The 24,187-nt window shown below is 40.5% G+C and overlaps 1 protein-coding gene across 8 annotated transcripts in view; it reads left to right on the forward strand.

The window, feature by feature from the left end:
• The window catches only part of TBCD (tubulin folding cofactor D), a 254,477-nt gene that overhangs the window by 79,453 nt on the left and 150,837 nt on the right, over positions 1-24,187 (forward strand). The gene's annotated exons all lie outside the window — the stretch shown is intronic.

The raw sequence follows: 24,187 nt of genomic DNA on the forward strand, positions 1-24,187 counted from the left end.
TTAGGTGGGACACAGATCATAATGATTAAGTGTTGGTAAACTGTAGAAAAAATTGCATGTAAAACACAGCAAGCTGCAACAAACAATATTTGGTTTTAGTTCTATAGAAACCATAGTTTTGTATGAATGCCTTTGTATGTTTGGCTTTTTAACACATTTGCTTATTATCTTTTTTTCTTTCCTTTTATTGAAATTGCTTTGTCCTTCATGAGTCTCTTCTCTGGTGAAGGCGGGACTCAGCTAACCCCAAGCTTGCTTGCCACAGGAACCTGCCAAAGCTTGCTTATAATTGACAGCCAAATGCACAGATACTGTAAATGGAAAGGAGACTCCTCAGTAGGAAATTGATTATCACATCCACGCATTCACTCCTTTTGCAGTTTAACTTTATGGCTGTTGAGCAAACCAAATTATAACCCTTGGTTAGCATTGACACTTGCTTTTAGTTAGATTTATAACTATGACAAATTTATTACTGCGTTCACCAGAACTAAATTAGATATCTAAAAGTTACCTTTGCAAAGCTATTAAATGAGAGAACATAGCTCATGTATTCTATCCCTTTAAAAATCTTTATGATGCTTCATACTTTCTCTGAAATAAATTCCTTAGTTTTTGAAAGTCAAAACTGGATGTAGGCAGAGTCAAAGTTCATGTAAAAGAGGGCTATGAAACTGCTCTCCACATTTAGTTTAACAAATTCCTTCATTTATTTCCCCTGTGAATTCATAGTGAATTCAGGCAGTCAGCTTCAGACTGGGCACAAATTATTTTGTCTGATTTTTTTTTTTTTTTCCCCAGCGTGAGAATCAGTTGTGGAATTTCGAAAGAGTTTCTGCTGATGTGAAAGGGAAGGGTGGGTTTTTCTCGCTGGGTGTGTTACTTCAAGAAAGGAAAAACCAGAGGGAATGTTTCTGAATGAACATGAGTTTGGTAATTTGCTATTGAGAGAGCTTTTTTGACAAGAGTGTTGTGTCAGACCTCTACAACAGGAATATGGAGACCGACAGAGAATTAGTTATGTAAATGCTGTTTCCTAGTGTGTAGACCATGTTCACTGCTGGTATAGACAGGCATGATTCTGGGAGTTCTCTGTGTACACCAACAGTGATTTTTGCCTTCCATAGTTGTTTAAAATCTGTGTGCTGAATCCTGTTATCCGTCTGCACTAATGTCTCCTGTGGACTAAAATTGGAATTGTGCATGTGCAACTTAATTTCATATTAGGCAGTAAGGTGTTTTGGTTCAGGTATGGTCTGTCTTTCTGTTTGCACAGCATTTCACGTGATAGGGTGCTGAGTCTCACTGAGGCACTCGGGTGCTACTGCAAAATAGATAAATAATAAATTTTAAGGCCCAGCAGACAATGTTACGTTTGTATTACAAACATCATACAAAGCTATACTTGTCTAAAAAGGTATGATTCCCTTGTGCAATTATTGCTAAGAAAATAAATGTTTTGGCTCGACATGGGATGTAGGACCTTGTCCGCAAAGTAAAGGTAATTAAAAAAAAAAAAAAAATTTAAAGCAGAAGCTTTCCAACTTTTTTTTTTATAGTGGAACCCAAAGTTTAATAGATGGATTGACTTGTGGACATCCCTGGTTCTATCCACAGTTGCACAGATCACGTCCCTTCCTTTTTTCAATTGCACAGCATCTCTGTGGCAGTTACAGTGGAGGAGTAACATTAGGAAGTGTATTTTTAGGTTCTTTTAATGCAATTTAGCAGTTTGAAAAGGAGTACCAGCATTGTGTTACCATCAAGCTCTGCCTGCACCATTTGTCTGTAAGGACTGTTACATCCCTTCTCTTCCCCCTTAGTTAGGAAGGAGAGGTCTTAGAAGATAGTCTATTTGTACTCTTAAGAAAAATTTTTCCCCAGGGGAGTTTGCCATGTTTGCTTATGTTTAGTACTTCTCTGAAAACACTGTTCCTGAAAGGAGAGGTCCTTTGTTTCCTCAAATATCTGGGAGGTTTTCCTTTAATATTCCTTTTCCCACTGTAGGAAGCCTTTCTCTTGTGCTTGTGAGACTGAAATGGAACATGAACGATATACTTAACTGTCTCCTTGTGTCTTCTCTAAAACTTGCAGCATGTATTTGTTTTTCCATTCCTTTTCCATGGAGTGAGAGGATACATTTTTTGTCTTTCTTTCATTCCCTTAAGAGTGATGGATTTGTTTGACTCTTGGGAAACTGTGGTATGTTTTCCTGGATAGATTCTGAGAAAATATTTTTAAGTACCTGAGAGAACTTTTCAGCTTCCGAAAGTTAAAGGAAAGTTAAAGGACAGAGAGGCAGTTAAGTTTTAGAAACTGTTGATTTGTTTTGTTTTTCTGGTCCTGCTCTGGCAAGTGTGAGGGAGGCAGTGAAGTGCTGTCCTGCTCCTGCCTTCATCCAGATATATCATGGAGCTATTAAACACTTAGCCACTCCCTAGAAATGGCTGTTGTTTGGCAGGCCAGCCCAACTCAGCTGTGGCTGAAGTACAGCTGCAGCAGGGAACAGCTAAAGAAATTGGAGGTACTATGTGTACGTTAAAAGGGTATAAAAGACATGAAATCCAAAGCCTTAGGAAAATTCCAAGTGGTAGAACCTAAGTGATAGGATAGCTGCTGTATAACCTCTGCTAGGAATAATAAATTCTGGTAACACAAAGACCTAGTAAAAGCTGATAACCAATATTTATTTTATTGTTTTTTGTTAATTCATTGCACTTGCAGCTTCTATCATTATTAGATAAACCTAACCATTCACCTGATGGGTGACACTGTTTAAATGAGGATGAGCACAACAGTCATATTAGATGGTATAAACTCCAGGACTGATGTAACACACTGGTGTTTATTACTGAGCTGTCCTTTTGTCATTGTTTTAAATGGCCTTTTATTTCTGCAGAGGTCTGTATCTATAGTTTAAGTCCTGCCCCCTCTGTAGGCTAGGAAATGATTCTTATGAATCTTAAATGGAATTTAGACCAGCCTTCCTGACAATCAAATAAGTGTTACCCAGTGGCCATAGTTGGTTTCTGCTGACAATTGTACTGTAGCAAATATCCTTTCTTTAGTATTTAAGCATCTTAAAGTATTGGTGCTCTCTATATAGTAAGGAAGGTAGCTGAAGATCTATGTTGTTTAATTTATCCCTTTATTTCGGAGACTCAAAAGTGTAGTTGACTTGGTCAGAGGAAAGCTGTAGGGAATTTTTGTAACAGCTTATGATCCCTCCTCCCCCCCCCCTTAGGTAAGGAATCTTTGGTCTGTCTTTTCTGTAAAGAGCTATTTTTAATACAGCAAATTGTTCACCTACATTTAATTTCCCTCACAAATTTTCTTATTTTATAATGCCACCATCCAGTTATTTTATAACTCCACAGACCTTCGAGGTCTGTGTAACAATAGCCACTACCCCACTGATAGTTATTTTTTTCCACAGTCATTCTACCTTTGCCATTGTTGGGGCTCCTCTGAAAGCAGGAATCTGAGTTCCCACCTCAGATGAAGCAGAGTCAAAAAGGGTGTAAATAGCTTAGGCATCTTGTCCAGGGTAAAGGGAGTTGTAAATTCCCTCGCCAAGCAGAGCTGCAAAAGAGATGGCAATCTCCAGTATTACATTTCTACATCCTACTAAAATTGTCTTAGAAGTATAAATATATTGAGCAGCTACTACAGATAATGCAGAGAATCATAAAAGATAACCTTAAGGTAACTCATCTGGTTGGATACTACGATGCTTTCATTTAAGAATGGAAATATTACCTAAAAACATAATCACATGTCCAGGAAGTCCCCTAGCTTTCTACTGCAGAACCTGTAGATGTAGTGAAGTGTTGACAGATCCAGTAAGAATTAGCATGTCTTGGATTACATTACCCTAGCCAATTCCAAAATAGCACAATCTTCTTTGAATCTATTTGGTATGACTCCAGTGTTATGGCTTCTGCTGTGCCTCAAAACATGCATGGATTTTACACAATATCTTCTTTAAGTATCCTCTTCCAGTTCTATATGGATAGTTATTAGTTTTAATGATTCTCCAGTAACACCTTTTGAAACATATCTTTATTCTTCCTAAAGACTTTGAGTTCCTGATTTTGGAGATATGTCTGGGCATGTTAGCTTGGCAATCTTTTTTAAGCCATTTGTCCAAGCTCACCAGTTCAACTTATTCGTACAGAAAATACATAAAAATTCAGAAGTTTAATACCAGATTACAAATGATATTTTCAGGTGTTTGTTGTGGCCTGTATTGTAACTGCCTTTTTGGCATTGGAAACTAAGATGATTCTTGTGCTGGCTCCTAACATCTCCCTGGGGTAGTGAACCAGCACAGGGGAAGCAGGTTACTTTGGAAGTAGATGCTCAGGGCAGTGTTATAGACTGTTTATAATAAGGGGTTTTAGTAGTCATTGTTGTCTTTGCATACCACTCCAGCAGAGAACCAAAATATGCCTTGCTTCTGTTTGTGGTTGGCACTTGTGTTTTTTATTTTGCTCCAATCTCCATGTTTGCTTAGGATTTCTGGCACAAATCCATTTGCTGATATACTATCTAGTGTTTCATTTAGAATTAATTTGTACGTACCTTAATTGTTTCATGTTCAGTCTAAACTTGAGGGGCTAGTTTTATTAGTTATATGTGATATATTCCAAGTACGATTCGGGGTATAACTTATTTTGGTTTTTTTTCCCCTCCTAGAAATTTGACTCCTGCTTCCTTGAAAGATGTCAATAGGTTAAAAATTTAGATAGAATTTTTAAAGACTTTCCACTGGACAGAGGAAATATCCCTTTATGGTGTATTTTCTTGTCTGCCTCAGAAATCTGTAATAATAAAGTGCATAAATCAGCAGCTTAAACATATTTAGTTGAATAAGATATTTGTCCTACTTCTGAAAAAGATTTTAAGAGTGAAATTCTATTTAAGAGTACTGTTTCTTACTAATTGATTATATCATGTTATCTATTCTAAATATTTAGGTATAGGTAAATGTTGCATGTTAGCAATTAGCCACATGACTTCCATTAACTTACTGTAGTTGTGAGGTTAAATTCTTGTACACTGAAAATGTACTCCTTCAAGCAAAATTACTAGAAGTCATTTAGACAGATGAGGTGGTTGAGGCAATGTCTTTTATTGGACCAACTTCTGTTGGTGAAAGAGACAAGCTTTTGAGCTCACACAGAGCTATTCAGGTCTGGGAAAGGTAATCAGAGTGGCACAGCTAAATAGAAGGTGGAACAGATTAAGACTTAACTTGTTATAAGAAACCATTTGAGGAGAAGTGGGCAGTTAAGACCTCTGCAGTCATAGGATGAAGGAGGGTTAGTGGTTTACAGATTGTTGTAATGAGCCATAAATCCAGTGTCTTTATTGAGTCTATGGTTTTTAATATTTAGCAAAATTATGAATTTAAGCTCCCTGGCTTGTCTTTTGAAGGTGTTATGCAGGTTTTCTTTGAGGATGAGGTCCGATAGGTCATATATGGTGTGATCATTTTGTGAAAAGTGTTGACCCAGAGATACTATGGTGTTTTTTGTCTTTTATCATTATCCTCTGAGAGTTCACTTGAGAGAACAGTGATTGTCTGGTTTCACTCACATAGTTGTTATTGGGGCAGTTAGTGCACTGGATGAGGTACACCCCATGTTGTGATAGGCACATGTAGAACCCATGGATCTGGAAAGGTGTGTTGTGGGAGGTATTGATCATCATAACAGTTGGATGTATGTCTGCAGGTTTTGCGTCTGTTCTGACAGGATTTGGTGTATCTGGTCTGTGGGGAGCTTGCTTCTGATGAGTGTAGTGAGATTGGGGGTTGTTTGAAGGCTAAAAGAGGGGGTTTAGGAATGGTTTCTTTCAGGATGTCATTTAAAATGTTAATACCAGGAAACACTATAGGAGAACTAGAGTGGACTACTACACTGAGGATTGTAGCTCTCTTAAATGAAAGGCTCCTTACCTTACAGCATTTGTAGGTGATGAAATCTTAATATGTGCACTTGGTTGCTGTATGATTTCACATCTCTTTGGTCTTGCTGCTGTATTTGTGGTTTTGTAGCCTTCAGCCTTTGTTTTGTTTTGTTAATTGGGTGGGGATAAATACTAAACCAACAAGAGAATCCTTGTTTACTTGAATTTCCGGTTTGCTTGTGAAAGGACCTTATTAAAATTTCTCTTGATGACATTACAGTATAAACTTTTTAATTAATAAGATGGAATATATAGGAACTTTAAAATGCCAAGGGTTTCCTAATATGCCAGCGGTGAGATTAAAAGTGTGCTTATACTGAAGTCTCCACAGCTTCTTGACCACTGCAAATAGTCACAGCTATATATAATTAGCAGCTGTAAAATTAGGGGGCTGATCTTGCTCCTATTAAAGTCAATGTTAGTTTTGTCAGTGATTTCAGTGGGAGCCTGATCAAGCCATGGATATTTCAGGTAACTTAATTTTTGCATAGTGCACTGTATGGTCCAGCACAGTCCTACTGTTTTTTTATTTAAACATACTAATTGTTAAAGTAAGATTGGAAGCAGTTGCTTCGTGGAGGTTAGAGGAAGGGAAGCAGAGGGGCGGTGAGAGGCGCAGCAGAATGATTTTGCATGGTTGAACATGAAACTGGATTGGTGTTAATTTGGCAGGATTCCAGTAAGGAAAACACTTTTGTTGTCAACTAGCCTACACATTCATACTTACTTATTCATTCACAGAGGATGAATTTCATCTCTCTTCCTGTACTGTGTCTAACAATGAAAGCTACTTTTTATACAGCATTTCATATGGAAAGCAGTCACTTTGATTATATACATAAAGAGTTGACTATGTAGTTGGCTCAGAGGCTACTGACTCAGTGTAGGTGATCCAAGTTCTAAACTTGGTTTCTCACTCCCACACTAATGGGATCTGGGAACATTATGGATGCACTAGAATCGGTTTCTGATGTAGAAGGTGGAAGAAAATGCTTTGCATACTACTTTAGCACTCAGTGCATGGTAGGAGGAGGGAAATAACTTACAAACTGAAGTAACTATTTTCTGGGGAGGGAGGGAGGGAGAGAAGAGGAGGTGGGGAGAAGGGATAGAGGCTAGAAGGAAGGAGGAGTGGAACATGGAGGTCTGAGAGGAGAGTCACTATGAGAGGTGGGGGTGGGAAGGAATCAGAATAAACAGATAGCACGTAAAAGATAAGTCCAGGGACTGAGAAGGACATTCAGCTGCTTCTGGGGAATGGCTTTACCTCCGACGGCTTGCTCTGCCCCTGGGAGTGCCTGCCTTTACCTTTTTGTAATTCCATGTAGCTAGGATCAGGGCTTGATGTCTCTCTTGATCTCATATAGGGGGACCTTGGCTGGCCTCATTTCTTGCCCTTGCTGTGGCTCAGGTTGCTGTTTGGAAGGATTCTCTATAGCTTTTAGGGCTTGCTCTATCCCTGGGGCTCCTTGCTTTACTGCCTCCAAACAAGAGTGTGGAATCTAATGCTGTCAGTACAGAAAAGACCAGTGTGCTGATTTAGTGGAATAAACTGACTGTGTACTGTTCCAGTGAATGACAATCATGGTGTATTGTTTCTGTAAGAGGCATAAAGGTATATACTATCTAGAAGTACACTAATAAATATTTCTGTAAGATATTGAAAAGAATGGTCCAGGTCCTCCGCCAGTATCAGTTGGCATAGCACCATTAATTACACCAATTTACGCCAACTGAAGATCTAGGGTAGAATTATCAAAAGCACCCAAGAGACTTAGCCTGAGTCCCATTTTCAAAACATTTGGACGCCTCAGTCTCACTGAAAGGCAATGGGACTTGTGCTTCTAAATTTCTTAGGTAGTCTTGAAAATTTTACCCTGGACCAATATTTCAGCAAAGATTTATGTAATTAAGCAGCTTTTCAGTCCTTGCAGCCACGTTTCAGTTGTCATTTCTATTCTATTCCTGAAATGTATGCATCCATCACCAATTAAATAGATATATGAAATGAGAGCTTTTATATGATTGTATAATTGTATAATAATGTATAATAATAATATATGATTGTATGATTCTACAGACTAGGGACCGAATGGCTAGGTAGCAGTTCTGCGGAAAAGGACCTAGGGGTGACAGTGGACGAGAAGCTGGATATGAGTCAGCAGTGTGCCCTTGTTGCCAAGAAGGCCAATGGCATTTTGGGATGTATAAGTAGGGGCATAGCGAGCAGATCGAGGGACGTGATCGTTCCCCTCTATTCGACACTGGTGAGGCCTCATCTGGAGTACTGTGTCCAGTTTTGGGCCCCACACTACAAGAAGGATGTGGATAAATTGGAGAGAGTCCAGCGAAGGGCAACAAAAATGATTAGGGGTCTAGAGCACATGACTTATGAGGAGAGGCTGAGGGAGCTGGGATTGTTTAGTCTGCAGAAGAGAAGAACGAGGGGGGATTTGATAGCTGCTTTCAACTACCTGAAAGGGGGTTCCAAAGAGGATGGCTCTAGACTGTCAATGGTAGCAGATGACAGAACGAGGAGTAATGGTCTCAAGTTGCAATGGGGGAGGTTTAGATTGGATATTAGGAAAAACTTTTTCACTAAGAGGGTGGTGAAACACTGGAATGCGTTACCTAGGGAGGTGGTAGAATCTCCTTCCTTAGAGGTTTTTAAGGTCAGGCTTGACAAAGCCCTGGCTGGGATGATTTAACTGGGAATTGGTCCTGCTTTGAGCAGGGGTTGGACTAGATGACCTTCTGGGGTCCCTTCCAACCCTGATATTCTATGATTCTATGATATGCTGCCATCATTGCTCTGCTGAAGTTTCACTAATCTCAATGGCAGACATTCTGGCTTTAAAGAAACAACCACCTATGTGTAACATGCTGTGTTTATATTATACAAAAGTTCCCAGCCACTGTGAAAGGTATTATTAATTTGATTAAAGTGGAAATGTCCTTTGTGACCTGTGATAACAGCAGAATCTTTGTTAGCATTCTTTGAGGCACAGAGAGAGATACCAGCATACTTGTTGATGTTTGTAACGTAACAAACCTCCATGTGTTTTGATCTGGTAGTATGCAGAATGGTGACCCTTGATGTTAGAAGCAAGCTTGATTCAGCAGTTGGTGTCAAGGTGTGCGTGTATATTTATGCAAGGTCACTATCAGACTTTGTAGCCTAGGAGAACAGGAGCCAAGAGTAAAATAATCCAAGAGAATTATAGTTTCTGTTGATAATGATATACTTGTCTTTATAGGTAATTGAGTTGAATTGATTTTCATGTCAGCCATGTTCTTTCTAAAGTAGGTAACAGGAAAATCTAGCTTCCATGTGGGTGCTCAAATCTTTGATGGTATTTTAAAGGATTGGTGACACCTTTATATTTGAAAGTTGTTAGCCACTTCTTGCTTATGAGGAAGAAGAATGTAAACTCAAAAGAACTTACTTTAAATCTTCAATTTAATATAGCTGCTTACTACAATAGACTTCAGATTTCAAAACAGTCCGTTTTGGGAACTAAAAATATTGTTTAGCTATCAGAATTACACAAAATAAATCCAAGATGTAATCAGTTGTAAAAGAGTGTATCTGAAGTGAAGCTAAAAAAGTAGAAATCTCTGTCAGAAGGAAATTTCCTTTAAAGGTGACTTGCAAAGGATTTTATAGAACTTGGGCTTTTTATTTTTTTTCTTTTTTCTGATGTATAAAAAAGAGCCTGACAACCTCACTATGTGTGAACATTGAAAAGAGAGGCTCCTTTTCCTGCCTCCTCTTTATAGGTCACTTTAAAGAATTTTGAAGCGCTGGCTTGTGGTTGTTTTGTATGAAAGATGCAATCTGTTGAATGATGTCTGCCTTTGTGAGAGAGCTCCATTTTCTTACATTATAGCTTCCCAAACTTCTGTTGTCAGGAGTATTTTGGAAAGAGCTTCAAGGACCTTTAGCGGTTTTCGTACTTAAAGTCAATACTTCAAAAAAAATTGTGGCTAATTTACAGTTGCTAGAAATGTGTGTAGGATTGAACATATATTGTCAGCAGAGTTGGTAATGCCCACTATAGTCAAGGTTGCCTAACACAGATGCTATTTTCAGCTGTTTAAAATTTTGCTAAATGTTGTTTGTTTAGGCTAAAGTTTTTCATGCTGGGTGGATGCCCCACGCTGAACTTTTTGGCAAGTTTCAGTGAAATTGGTTGAGGTGTTTCAGAAAATGGGATAAGGGAAAAATACGTTGTTTTGCCCATGTTAAAAAAAAAATTCTTAAAACTGTTTAATTGAGAAGGTCTGGCACCTCCATGCTTTGGAGCAAGATCTTGAAAACTTGGCAGGGGGATTGCCTTTGTGTCAAGAATGTGCCTTTTGTTGGTCCTATGTAAAAACTGCCAGAATTTGGCCAAGTTAGAAGTCTTAGAAAAATCAGTTTGCACATTCTCAGTAGAGGCTTGTTAGAGTTTGGCAGCTAAATTCCTCAAAGATTCCATCTATACTGAGCATGTTCCATCCTGAGTCTGCAGGGCTTGAGGAAGACTTTGCCTACCCGTGTTCCTCTAGGCAGCCAGGGGCAATGTGGTTCAGGATGCCAGAATTAAGAACAGAGTAGTGTCTCTGGTGCTCTCCATACTGCCCCCTGCTGGTGTCCATGCAGTGTGGAGGAAGAAACTAGCTGGGGAGTTCACTGGGACAAGGAACCTGGAGAGGTGGGTAGACTGGGACACAGTTAGCGGAAGTGGGTAAGTGCAGGAAGATCGATTCGACAAAGAGGTAGTGTGGAAATTGAGACTGGCAGGGCAGAGAGACTGGAACAAAGAGGCTGGGGAAAGGGAGGAAGACGACAGGGACTCAAGTGAGGATTGTGGAGTGGGAAATTGCTAGTGGTTTGGCAAGAAAACTAGAACTGGGAATGGGAAGCCAGGAGTGCTCGTGGTGTTATGGACTGGTATTCTGTTCTTATGGAAATTGATGATAGTTTCTATGTATGTCATTTTTACTCCATATATATCCTGATTCCTTTCTCTTTTCAGCCTCTAGAGCAGGTTGCTTATTAAAAGGGCCTTGGGTTTTTTGGAAAGAGAACCCATCAGGAAGTCAGGCTACTGAAGTGTATTATTTTGCTTTGTGGTGTTAGTTCATTGTGAGGCTTTTGGCAGGTATCCAGGTACTTTTAATCTTTTTCATCATTAGCAGGGTGGTGAAGCACTGGAATGGGTTACCTAGGGAGGTGGTGGAATCTCCATCCTTAGAGGTTTTTAAAGCCCGGCTTGGCAAAGCCCTGGCTGGGATAGTTTAGTTGGGATTGGTCCTGCTTTGAGCAGTGGGTTGGACTAGATGACCTCCTGAGGTCTCCTCTTCCAACCCTAATCTTCTATGATTCTATGATAAAAGAAGAAATGGAAGATAATTATTTTAATTATGTCCTTTAATTCTTGGAAGTATTTTAAAAATGATATAAGGTTTTAAAAATAATATATTGAGGAAAAGTTGTTGGGCATTGTGATGGGATGTACAAATCTCGCCCTGGAGAACAAGGGTTAAGGAACAGCTCTGGGTTTAGGTGGCCCTGCCCAGCCACACCTGCAAAGCCTGCATATGCTGGAGGCAGTGCTTTAAAAGGGAGCAGAGGAGCTCGCAGGCAGGCAGGCAGTGGAACAGAGCAGATGGCTGCTCTGAGCTCTTAGAAGAAAGTACTACCCAGGAGCTCATTGTGTGAGACCTGACAACACAGACCTGTACAAACCTGCAAAGGAAAGACAGGTGACTGAGGGCTTGTCTACACTACCACATGGGGTTGATCTAAGATACGCAATTTCAGCTATGTGAATAGCGTAGCTGAAGTCGATGTACTTAGATCTACTTACCGTGGTGTCTTCACTGTGTTAAGTCGACAGCTGATGCTCTCCCGTCGATACCACTTGTGCTTCTCATTCTGGTGGAGTACCGGAGTCAATGGGAGAGCTCTCAGCGGTCGATTTACTGCATCTACGATAAATGGACCCCTGCTGGATTGATTGCTGCCCGCTGATCCGGGGGGTAGTGTAGACAAGCCCTAAGTGTACAGGTCAGAGACTTCATTCGGTTTCTGTGATTTACTCTCTGATGGTAAAGGAGACTGGGGTAGGAAGTGGTCTGGGAGGGCTGCTGCTTTCATATCTGTAGTATTTTTAACCCTCTACCCCCAAGCCCTGTTTCAGGGCAGCACTTAAGCACATTCTTAAATGCTGTCCTGAGTAAGATGCTTTCCTAAATCTGGGCCTAAAACCCAAATATTCAAAAGTAACCACAGCACATAAATATTAAATGCATTCTTTTGCTGGAGACTAAAGTGAAAACTTCAAACCTCAGTCACTGAAATGAATATAAGTGGCCTGATTTTTACAGATGCTGACCATCCACAAATTCCGTCAAAGTCACTGAGAGCTGCATGCTCAGCACCTTTGAAAATCAGGCCTCTTACATTTAAATGTGTAAATATGTATTTAGGAGCCTAATTTTAGGTACCTAGGTTTCAAAATTTTGGTCTTAATCCTGAAACTGCTTGTGATTGCAAAATTAAAATTGCTTATGATCTAAAATGAGAGACTTTCTTTGATATTTGAGTAATGATGATGGATATGCTATGTAAAATGTGGCATGTTGACTTGCTGCACAGAGTGCATGATCTTTTCACTCCTCATTATTGTCTTAGGCTCTTTAACAAGTTAAACCCACCTAAGGATAAATCCACAATATGTTTGTTTTAGGGAGTAGTATTTTTGTGCTTCAAATGTATGAATTTAGTATGTTTCTTGAACAAAATTAATTCTACCTACCTATGTTTACAGCTTTGTTTTTATACTTTGTGATTCATTAATAATCCTGACAGTGGGTGGGTGAGATTCTGTGGTCTGCGTTGTGCAGGAGGTCAGACTAGATGATCATAATGGTCCCTTCTGACCTTGGTATCTATGAATCTATCTATGCTTAGTCTTTTAAAAAGTACGTTTTACAAAGTACTTTACTTGTAGTAGCCACCTACTTTTTGTTGGAAATAATTATATATCCGTTTAGTATTTCCGTCTTCTTTATGATCCTAAAATAGTAGGAACTTTGCTTATTATTCTTACACTAATTTAGGTTATCTGAATTACATAATCCCAAGTAAAGTAAGAGAAAAAGACCTGCCTAAGAAAGTTGCACCAGCTGAATTCAAATTTGTTTTTTAGAGAGTGGTTTATTTTAGGTTAGCTGAAACCAGTTCCTAACTGATTTAAGATAAACTGAAATAAACATGGTTTAAACCAAAATAGTGTCTGTCAACACAGGGGTTTGCAAGAGTTTATAATCAGTTAAACCTGTACAAGTTTATCATGTAGACAAGCCCTAAGGCTAAGGGAGATTTTTTTTAAAAAAAAAAATTGCCTTATCGATGTATCTTATATAATAAACATTGGAACGAATGGAAAGCACAGCAATGTGTGATAGTGAGGTCCTAAGTGCATTTGTGATTCTTGATGACACTTGCTATATTCCAGCTGCATGCAGAACACTTTTGGAAAAATCAGACTGAAGCTAGAGAGATTTTTGTTTATTTAGATTGAAATGTCTGACTTGACTAATATTGCTTGTTAGTTTCATTAATAGTAAAATGCTTTAAGATTTTCTGTGCAAGTTGTTATAAGGTGGTATTTGTCTAAAACCTGTGTTAAAAAGCAAAATATTTTTTATATTCTTGTTTCCCTCCAGTCTTTGAGAGAATCTTCTAATCTCTGTAAAGATGGGAGGACAGAAGTTGTTACTTTGTTTTTTCACAGGACCTGAACAAAATGCGGTGTTGCAACCTGCAGTTATGTTGTTAGGTTAGGTAGGGTGGAGTGTAACAGGTGCTTATTAATACCTCTAGGCTATAGCTAAAGGTGACTGTATTTTCTTGAATGTTCAGAGCTCAGCAGGTGGATACTATTTTAATAACTGGGTCGAGAATGGATTCTGTTTCCTATCTGAATAAGAAGATGTACATCCAGTACATAGCAATTTTACAAATTCAAAACTTGTTCGTTTCAACCACGTTTGTTTAGTTACTCAAAATAAATTATCCTGTTCCCAGTTTTCTCAAAGTATGATGAAACACACTAGCTCCTGCATTTCTAGTCCCTTTTTGTTTTTTTTTCTCTTGGAAGTTGATTTTAGCTACAGGTTAACGAAATTCTTTTGAATTTGTGAAAATTGGAAGTAATGTAGACATACATACACACAGCGATGTGAAAATAGAGAATATTTGACAGTTGGCTGCATAACGAATTAAAATGACATCACTGATCAAATACAAAAGCTGATTGTAAAGCACTAGAGTCTTTTACTGCTCAACATGCCAAACAAAGCTGTAGGAGAGAATGAACCTAATCTGTTTACTCTTAGAAAAAGCTTTGGCAAGATTTAATTAATTTAAAAAAGTGTGTGCGTGTGAGGAAGTGTGAATAATCTCTACGTAATCACATGATAAGCTGCACAATATCAAGAATTTTGGGGAACAGTATTATGAACAAAGGGCCAGATGCTGCAAATATTCTGCCCACACTACTCTCTGTTAACTTCATATGGAATCTCATGTATGTAGCATCTACGGCACCAGTCTTTGGTTTCTGTATTGCTAGAACCCTGGGTTAAAAGTACATCAGTATACTAGGAGTAGTTTTGGTGTGTTTTTATATTTATGGTACTTGAATACCAAGATAAAACACTCTTAATGGAAGCTTTAAAATTTATTCTAAAGTTTGATTGTGAACATGCAAATGCTTAAGGACCTGAATAATCCTGTTGAACTAAATCAGGTGGCATAGAACGTTACACACACAAATAGAAGAATTTGTAGCATTGGGTCCTAAGCACTTAAACTATCTAGTAATGTAATCCTGTGGGTATTTTTATGTTACGTTTCATTGTCAAAATTATACAATGTCAAAACTAGTACAACAAAAACATATTAAGCAGATGTAAAAGTATGGGGGTTTAAGAATATTTTAAAATGTTTACATTGCGTTTCCTACATGGTGAAAATATGCATTCTGTTCAAAAGCTGTTCTTTTTTCCATTATAATAAAGAATTAGCCTGATATCTTTTGCTCTTAATGTAAAATATGTTATCAGTACTTGGAAAAATACTGGAACAAATTATTAAACAATCAGTTTGCGAGAACCTATAGGATAATAGGGTGCTAAGTAATAGCCAGCATAGATTTGTCAAGAACAAATCATGCCAAACCAACCTAATTTCCTCCTTTAACAGAGTTACTGGCCTAGTGGATGGGGGAAGCACTAGATATGATATATCTTGATTTTCAGTGGGGCTTTTGACATCATCCTGCAAGACATTCTCATAAGCACACTAGGGAAACTTGGTGTAGATGAAATTACCATACTATCAGGTAGGTGCACAACTGGTGAAAAACTGTACTCAGAGCATAGTTATCAGTGGTTTGCTGTCTTTCTGGGAGAATGTATGTAGTGGGGTCCTGCGAGGGGTCATCCTGGGTCTGGAACTAGTCAATATTTTCATTAAGTACTTGGATAATGGAGTGAAGAGTATACTTATAAAATTTGTGGATGACCTCAAGCTTGGAGGGGTTACTAGCACTTCAGAGGACAAGGTTAGAATTCAAAATGACCTTGATAAATTGGAGTATTGGTCTGAAATCAACAAAATGAAATTCAATCAAGACAAGTGCAAAGTACTTCACAGCTACAAAATGGGGAATAACTGATAGTACTGATGCAAAGGATCTGGGGGTTATGGTGGATCACAAACTGAATACAAGTCAACAGTGTGATGCAGTTGCAAATAGATTAATATTCTGGGGTGTATTAATAGGGATGTTGTACATAAGACATGGGAGGTAATTTTTCTTTTCTACTTGGCACTGGTGATGCCTCAGCTGGAGTATTATGTTAGGGTTTGGGTGCCATGCTTTAGGAAAGATATCACTAAATTAGAGAGGGTCCAGAGGGAGCAACAAAAATGCAGGGCTGGATTAACTCTTTGTGGGCCTGGCGCCAAACATATTTGTGGACCCCCATGGGGAATGATTGTAAGAGATTATAAAATGAAAGGGTTGGGTGGGCAGAAGGCTCAGGGCTGGCAGGGCTGTGGCGGGAGTGAGGGGCACTGGCTGAGCGTGTGGGGAAGTCCAGGGCTTGGCCTGGCTGCAGGAGGCTGCCCGGGTCGGTCCCCGAAGCGAAGCAGAGGCCGGGGGTAGGAGCACAGCGGGGCATGGTGGGGAGGATTGGTCCCTGGCCAGAGCGAGGCAGGAGCTGGAGGCAAGCATAGGTGCTGGAACTAAGGGTGCTGCAGCACCTCCTGGCTTGAAATGGTTGAGACTAAATGTGGTTTCTTCTGTAACCGGACTTTTAGTTTCTGGTCAGCACTGCTAACCGGAGACTGCCAGGTCCCCTTTTCTACCGGAGCGGAGTTTCCAGTCAAAAACTGGATACCTGGCAACGGGCGCCAGAACAGCCTTTTAAAAGTGGGAAGGCTAAGCTTAAGGACAAGCAGAAAGGGAGTGGAGCAAGCAGTGGGAGAGGGGAGGAGTTGAGGGCGGAGAGAAGCCCTAGGTAGGCTGCCCAGAAGGAGCAAGTCATGGGATGGAGTCGGGGGTGGGTGGGTGGGGGGGAGCTAGCGGGCAGGGCCATGTCTGTGCTGCCCAGGTAGGTTGGAGACTGTGGGGATCAGCTGACAGACAGTGTGTCCCAGCCCACGTGGCAGCACAGAGCAGGGATCCCCGTTCCCAGCACATTGTTGCGCTTGGGGACCCCTGAAATCGGTACCCCTCACGACTTCACACCTGACCCACAAGTGCGAGTGGGTCGGGAAAGTTTGGGTGCACAGAGTGGCCCTGGACCCGCTGCCCCATTACTTCCCACCACGGCCACTGCCCGTGGCGGAGAAGGTGCTTCAAGGAAGAGCCCGGGGGTAAGGGGCCCTGCCTGCCCACCACTGTTCCGCTGCAGAGCTGAGTGGCAGGCAGGGGCTCCGCTCCGGGACGCCAGTGACGGTCCGTGGCTTTCGGGCTCCGCGGGGGAACCTGAAGCGGCAGACCATCTGTCACTGGCGGCCCAGAGGAGTGTCAGCTCCCTCCACACAGTCCCTCCACACAGCTCCCTCCACACAGTCACTGGCAGGCAGCCTGCGGCTGCTGTCTGCCAGTGACGAAGGGTAGAGAGAGGAGCCGTCAGCTGGCTGGCTGAGAGGAGCGAGTGGTTGGAGGGGGAGAGAAGCGCGGGGCTGGAGAGGAGAGGAGCCAGTGCTGTGGCCGCTGGGCTGCAGTGCAAGTGAAGTAGAGCGCCGGGCTGGGCTGGCAGGGCCCCTGCTGAGTGTGGGCCCGGTGCCATGGCACGGTACTGCAAAAATTATAAAAAGTTTAGAAAACTGCCCTATGAGAAAAAGTTAAAAAAAAAAAAAGGGGGGGGGGAAGACTGGGTGGGGAGAAACTGATAGTTTTCAAATATGTAAAAGATTGTTATAAAGAGGATAATGATCAGTTACTTTCCATGTCCACTGACGGTAGGACAGGAAATAATCAGCTTAATCTGCAGCAAGGGAAATTTATGTTAGATATTAGGAAAAACTTTCTAACTATGAGGATAGTAATGCACTGGAATAGGTTACCGAGGGAAGTTGTGGAATCCATGTATTTGGGGATGTTTACGAATGGGTTAGACAAACACCTGTCAGGGATGGACGAGGTTTACTTGGTCTTGTCTAGGCGCAGGGAGCTGGAGTTGATGACCTCTCGAGGGCTTTTTCAGTCCTACTTTTTTATTATTCTATAATCCTAATAACTAGGTACCACAGTGAATAGGTGTCTTAGAGACAGAATGTTGTGTATGGTGCATAAAAAGTCGCATTGAATTTTGAAGTTATCAGAATTTGCAGATATCGACATCTTGAATGATTAAGTACAAACTGTTGTGAACTAAATACTGTTTACAGAATAAAATAGATTAAAATTTGCTGTATTTTATACTTTCAACAAGTATAGGCCTGGGAATAATTAATTTTGTTAAAAATTATAGGGTTTTATCTAATAATGGAATTATGTTATGACTTTATTCCAGAATAATTACTTTCAAAAAGCCATGGTATATCTAGATGCTTTGAACAGAGGACAGAACCACTGTAGGCCCTCATACACGAGAATGTAGTACTTGGTTCATCTGCTTTGGAAAGATAACTGGCTGAATTCACCCTGCCAGGAATAGAAATAGTAACTGGTTTGTTTGATTTTAGAATAGCGACAAATGTGTCCTTAGCTGGCTTTAGGGAGTTTACATGATAATATCAGAAGATGACTCTCATTTTCTTTTAATATACTTGAGATGTATCTTTTATGTCTTTGTCTGCCAGGTTAAAGAGCTCCCTACTATTAGAAATGTTTTCTTCATGGAGATGCTTCTAGACTTGATCAGATCACCTTGTAACATTCCTTTTGACAAGTTTAAATAACGTTCCCTTTGATAAGTCACAATTCTTTTATTGTAAGGTGGGTTTTCCAGACCTCTGATCATTCATGTACCTCTTTTCTAAACACTTTCATGTTTTTCAGCATTCTTTTTGAATTGTAAACGCCAGAACTGAACACACTATTCCAGTGAAGGTTTCACCAGTGCATTATACAAAGATAATACCACCTCCTTATTCCTACTCAGTGTTTTCCTGCTTACTCATCCTAGGAATGCATTAGCCCTTTTAATCACAGCATGGCACTGGGAGCTCATGTTCAGATGGTTATCCGCCATGACTCCTAAATCCTTTTTTGAATCACTGCTTTCTAGGATATAGTCCCCCTGTAATTGGGACATGCGTTCTTGGTTCCTAGATATTTGACCTTGCCTTTGGCTGTATTAAAACACATGTTTGACTGAGATCCAGATAGCTTGTATAAATGAATTGTCATTATTTATCACTCCACCAATCTTTGTTTCATCTGCAGACTTACTCGGGATCTGGAAAAAGTTATAACATCATTGCTGGTAAATTTGAATGGCATTGAGCCAAGAACGGATCTTTGTAGGACCTCACTAGAAACATCCCCATTTGATGATGACTTATTTGATGAGACTTTCATCAGTCTAACTTACTGATATCTATCAGTTAGCAAGCTTGTAATATGTACTACATTGATTTTGTATGAGCTAATTTTTAACTGGAATGTCAAAGTATCAGCATAAGTCATCAGCCCCCTTCCTCATGTCCTGTCACTCAGCCTTTCTGTGGCTTTCAGTCCATTAGCACTGATAACTTTTACTCACCCCTTTACTCCCTGCCATCTCTTCCCTTTCTTTCATTGATATGACTGTTGAGTCTCTTCATGCTTCTCTCTATTCCACACTTGATCTCTTTGCTCCTCTCTCTCATCACAAGGTTTGCTCTGCCAACCCGCAGCCATGGTGCACCCTGAACACCTGCTTCCTCCATTCCTGCACTCTCACTGTGGAGCATCTCTGGCAGAAATCTCTTGACCAGGATGACTTCCTCCACTATAAATTCATTCTCTCCTCCTTCAATTCTTCCATCTTCCTTGCTAAACAACTCTGTTTCTTCAAAACAGTTGAATCCCACATATGAAATACCGGGGTGTCCTTTTTGCTACCTTTAACTCACTCTCCACACCCTTCCTCCACCTGCCTCCACTTCTCTTTGCACAAGAACTCACCAATTTCTTCCAAGAGAAAATTGACAAAATACTATGGGATCTTCTCCCTCACCTTGGCTTGCCTTCCCTTCTCCACCTGCAACTTTTTCTTTTCCTTCTCCACTGTCATAAGTGCAAAATTTCTTGCCTCTTCATTTGCCACATGGACCCATGCAATCTTCTAATCTCCTTCATGCTCACTCTCATCCCCTCCCTTACTCATATCCTTAACCTCTTCTCCTCTGGCTCTTTCCCTTCACAATATAAGCATGTTTTAGTCTCTCCCATCTTATTCACCCTTGACTCCAGTTGTCTTTTCAACTACCACTCCATTTCTTTTCTCCCTTTAATCCATAAGATCATTGCACATGCTTTTACAATCACTGTTTGGAATTCTTCTCTTCCAAGTCTATTCTAGCTCCTCATTAGTCTATTTTCTGTCCCTCGCACTCCAGGGAAACCACTCTCACCAGTGTCTCTAATGACCTCTTCCTAGCCAAATCTTAGAACCATACTCAATCCTCATCTTCCTTGATCTGTCAGCTGCCTTCGACACTGCTGACCATGTTGTTGTTCTTGAAATCTTAGCTTCCCTTGGCCTCTGTGGCTCCATCGTCTTCTGATTCTCCTCCTACCTCTCTAATCGCTTCTTCAACATATCCTTTGGGGGGATCATCCCCCCTCCAACTTTTGGTGCGGATTCTTCAAGGCTCTGTCCTTGGCCCTCTTCTTTTCTCTCTACACCTCATTTCTGGGTAGTGTCATCCGTGAACACAAGTTCAGCTACCATCTCTGTACTTATGACTTACAGACCTACCACAACATCAGGCCTGTCTCCTGTCCAACCTAAAATCTCAGCCTGTCTCTCTTTCTCCTTGTGGATGTCGAACCATCAGTTCAAGCTCAACATGGCTGAAACACAGCTCTTAATCTTTTCTCCCCAAAGCCTTCTATGATACCTTCATTCTCGATCAGTATGGACAGTGGCACCATCCTGTCTGTCACTCAGATGCTTAAGCTGGTCACCATCTTTTCATTCGGACCTTTCTCTAGGTCCTCATATCCATTTTGGCCAGGGATGATGTCAGGCTAACAGGCCTAGTTATCCTGGTTATTTTGTTTAGTCTTTTAAAATATTGGCACAATGTTAGCTTTTTTTCTAGTTCCATAGGACTTCTCCAGTATTCACAGAGCCATTAAAAATCAATATCAGTGGTTCAGAGAGCTTCTCTAAAACTCTGCATGGATACACTCCACCCCACCGCAGCTGCAATGGCTCTAACGCATGCAGCGCTTGGCTCACTGCAGAGGAGCTCACAGTTGCACTTCCTTCTGGGAGTTGTAGTTTTGTGTCCTACATCTGAGCAAGCTGGGGACTACAACACCCAGAATGCCCAGCGGGCTATTGCTACAAATTGCAGCCTGCTGCTGTGTGATTCAGAGAACTGAGCTGGAGTTTGAGTGCTGAGTGACAACTGGTCCATTTGGGTTAGTGCAGTGGTCCACAAACTGTGGGATGCGCCCCTCTAGGAGGCCGTGGAGGAATGTTCCGGGGGGAGGCTGCGGCGGGACCCAACGGCCAGACCCCATTGGGGGCGGGGAGGGAGCGCTGTCCTGCCCCACCCCCAGCTCTGCTCTTGGCTCCAGCTCCATCCCCAGCCTCAGCCCCCGGCCAGATCTCCGCTTCCGGCCCCATCCCTACCCCCAATCTTGGCCCGTGGCTGCGGCTTCGTTACTGGCTCCATCCCCACTTCTGGCCCGGCCAGGCAATATTCTTAGATTCCCAATTATCTTTCTCCTTTTTCTATTAAAATTATTCCTTCCAGTCAGAGTTGCTCATGATTGTTTTCAGCTTTGGGAAATTGGCCCCACGTATGTGTATTACTAGTTGCAATTGTATTGTTTTTGCACATAATTAATGTAAACAAGTCATAACTTGTACCTAGGCAAACACTGATTTTTAGGTTTCAGAGTAGCAGCCGTGTTAGTCTGTATTAGCAAAAAGAAAAGGAGTAAGTCTCTAAGGTGCCACAAGTACTCCTTTTCTTTTTACTGATTTTTTAGTTCAATGTCAATTCATATTTATCCATCAGAATGAGGTCTGATTATAGAATTTTCCCAAACTGGGGACACTTTTTGTGTTAGGAAGCAGTTTTGTATTAGAAAATTCTCATCTCTAATCTGTAGAAGCACTAGAAATGCTACTGGCATCATAAGATCTCCAGTATGTGTTCCCGATTTTGAAATTGCCCAGTTTTTCTTTCTACATATTCTAGATAGATGATTAAGGAGCCACTTGTTCCTTTCTCTAGTCTTGTTCAGTTAAAGGGGGAGGACAGGACAGCCATAAATGTTCAAAGTAGGGGGCCTAATCAGTCTTTGTTGAAGGAAATTTATAGTAATTTTGTAAAAGTGCCTTTGGGAGCTGTTTCAGCGTTCTTGTAGAACCAGCTAATTCCATTTTTCCATCAGTTAATACAGCATTTTTCAAATCGAGTTGGACTGCATTTTTGAAGATGGTGGTATTGCTGTTTATTTCAGAAATGGAAAAGAATACCAAAATATCAACTTTGCTGTTCCATTTTCCTTTGAAGAGGAGTTGTATGCCCTGTATTTCTTTTATGTAATATTTGTCATCCTATTGGACCTTGAATACTTTTCAGATTATTATTCTATTTTATTTATCAGGCTAAAATCCATTTTAAAAGTTGTTTTGAATACATCCCTTCCCATTTGTTCTGGCATTAGTGTTTTCCAACAGTTAGTGACTGAAGTAAAGGTCATAAACTGACCTTATGTATATTGACATTAAATTAATTACTATTCTATTTTTTTCTTCTTGTGATCAAGGGTAATTCACTAAGGGCAAGTCTACAGTACGAAATTAAGTCGACCTAGGTTACACTGACGTACAGTCACCACAGCAATCGGTTTTACATGTCCACACTATGCTCCTTGTGTTGGCAACAACAGTCAATGTAAACAATGCAGTGTTTACACTGACGCTGCATTGACCTAATGACATCAACTTCAGTGCTACGCGTCTCGCGAAGGTGGAGTTAAGTCGGAGTAGTGGGCGAGTTACATTCGTGGGAGTTACATTTTAGTATAGACACTTACAGAGTTAGGTCCATAAGGACCTTTGGACCCATGTATTATGAGAAACAATGTAGTCTGCAAATCTGATATCGAAAAGAGAGGATTAGGAATTAAATTACTTCTGTTTCCCCACAGGTTGTTGTTTCTGCAGGCGTTATTAGTTTATTAAATTACATGCTATCTAGAGAGAAATGTATTTAAACTATATTACTGGACTCACTGACAAAAGGAAGCCCTCCAGGAAACTTAGTAGATGTGACAAACTTTGACAGTATATTACAGGAACTATGAAAAACACTTAATTCAAAGGTATTCTGAAGCTTCCTCATTCTTGAAAGAGTGAAATTAGGACCTGAGAGCTGTAAATTTATTTTTAAAAACAGTTTTTTCCCCATTCATAATATAAAGGCAGTAAGGTTTAGGAAAAAGGATGCATCATCTCTTCCAGTTTTGTTTGTGACGGGGACCCCTACAGACATCGGAACTGAGGTTTTCACTTGCCCATTGTCTCAACCATATTCTCACCACTTGACTGCTGGTGACTGTAGGATCATTTGACCAGTCTAGTTAGGTTCTGGGGTTTTCATTTGACTTTCCCTTTGGTGATTTCTGTTTTACTCTGACTCAGTTGTTACCACTTTTCCCATGTGACTAAGAAAGCAAAGCACTTTTCCGTGGCTGTTAAGCATGAAGTATATGATTTGTTTTATTCAGACTGGGAATCAAGAATAGAAGCCAAAACACTTCAGCTACTTTATAGTAAGCTGACACTTCACTGTTCATAGTTTGTTTTATTTATTTTATATTTATAAAACAGACAAAAAGAGCACATATTATAAAATCTGGGTGAATATAACAATTATCTAAAGTCACAAATAACCATGAAGATAAGACCAGCAGCAGTTTTTACTATATCCAGGAATAGCTGATACAACCTAACAACAATATGCGTCTTCCTCAAAATTATGCCTTACGCAACATCCCCATTCACAAAGTCCTGCAAGAAGATGAACTTTTTAGTGTACCCTGAAGGTCAACAAATTCAGGCTGTCTTGGACCAAATGCTTTGGCTGTTGGGTGTGGGTAGGGTGGTGATCTGCAAAGCTTAGTTTGAGGGGGCTTATGGAGAATACTCTGGCTGTAGTGTCCCCATTTTTATATTGAGTGAGCTCTAGCTTGTGTGCCTTTGCAATATGGCAGAGTGGGAGAGGTGGTATAATAAATAGTCAGGTCCTAGGCCTTTTAAGGCTTTGTAGGTCAAAACAAATACTTTCTGTTCAACCTGAAAACTCACAGACAGCAGTAAAGCAGGAAGCCTTGGTTTAAATTCACAGTGAGCTGCTCCAGTTAACAAGCCCCTACAGGCAACCCCATCCCAATCTGCCCCCAGAGGTAAGCAAATAATGTTCTGCAGAATACTTTTGGACCATAAATAGCTTTCTGAACCCAGGTTA

The sequence above is a fragment of the Chelonia mydas genome, chromosome 14, assembly GCF_015237465.2.
Source record: "Chelonia mydas isolate rCheMyd1 chromosome 14, rCheMyd1.pri.v2, whole genome shotgun sequence".
NCBI classification, from domain to species: Eukaryota; Metazoa; Chordata; order Testudines; family Cheloniidae; genus Chelonia; species Chelonia mydas.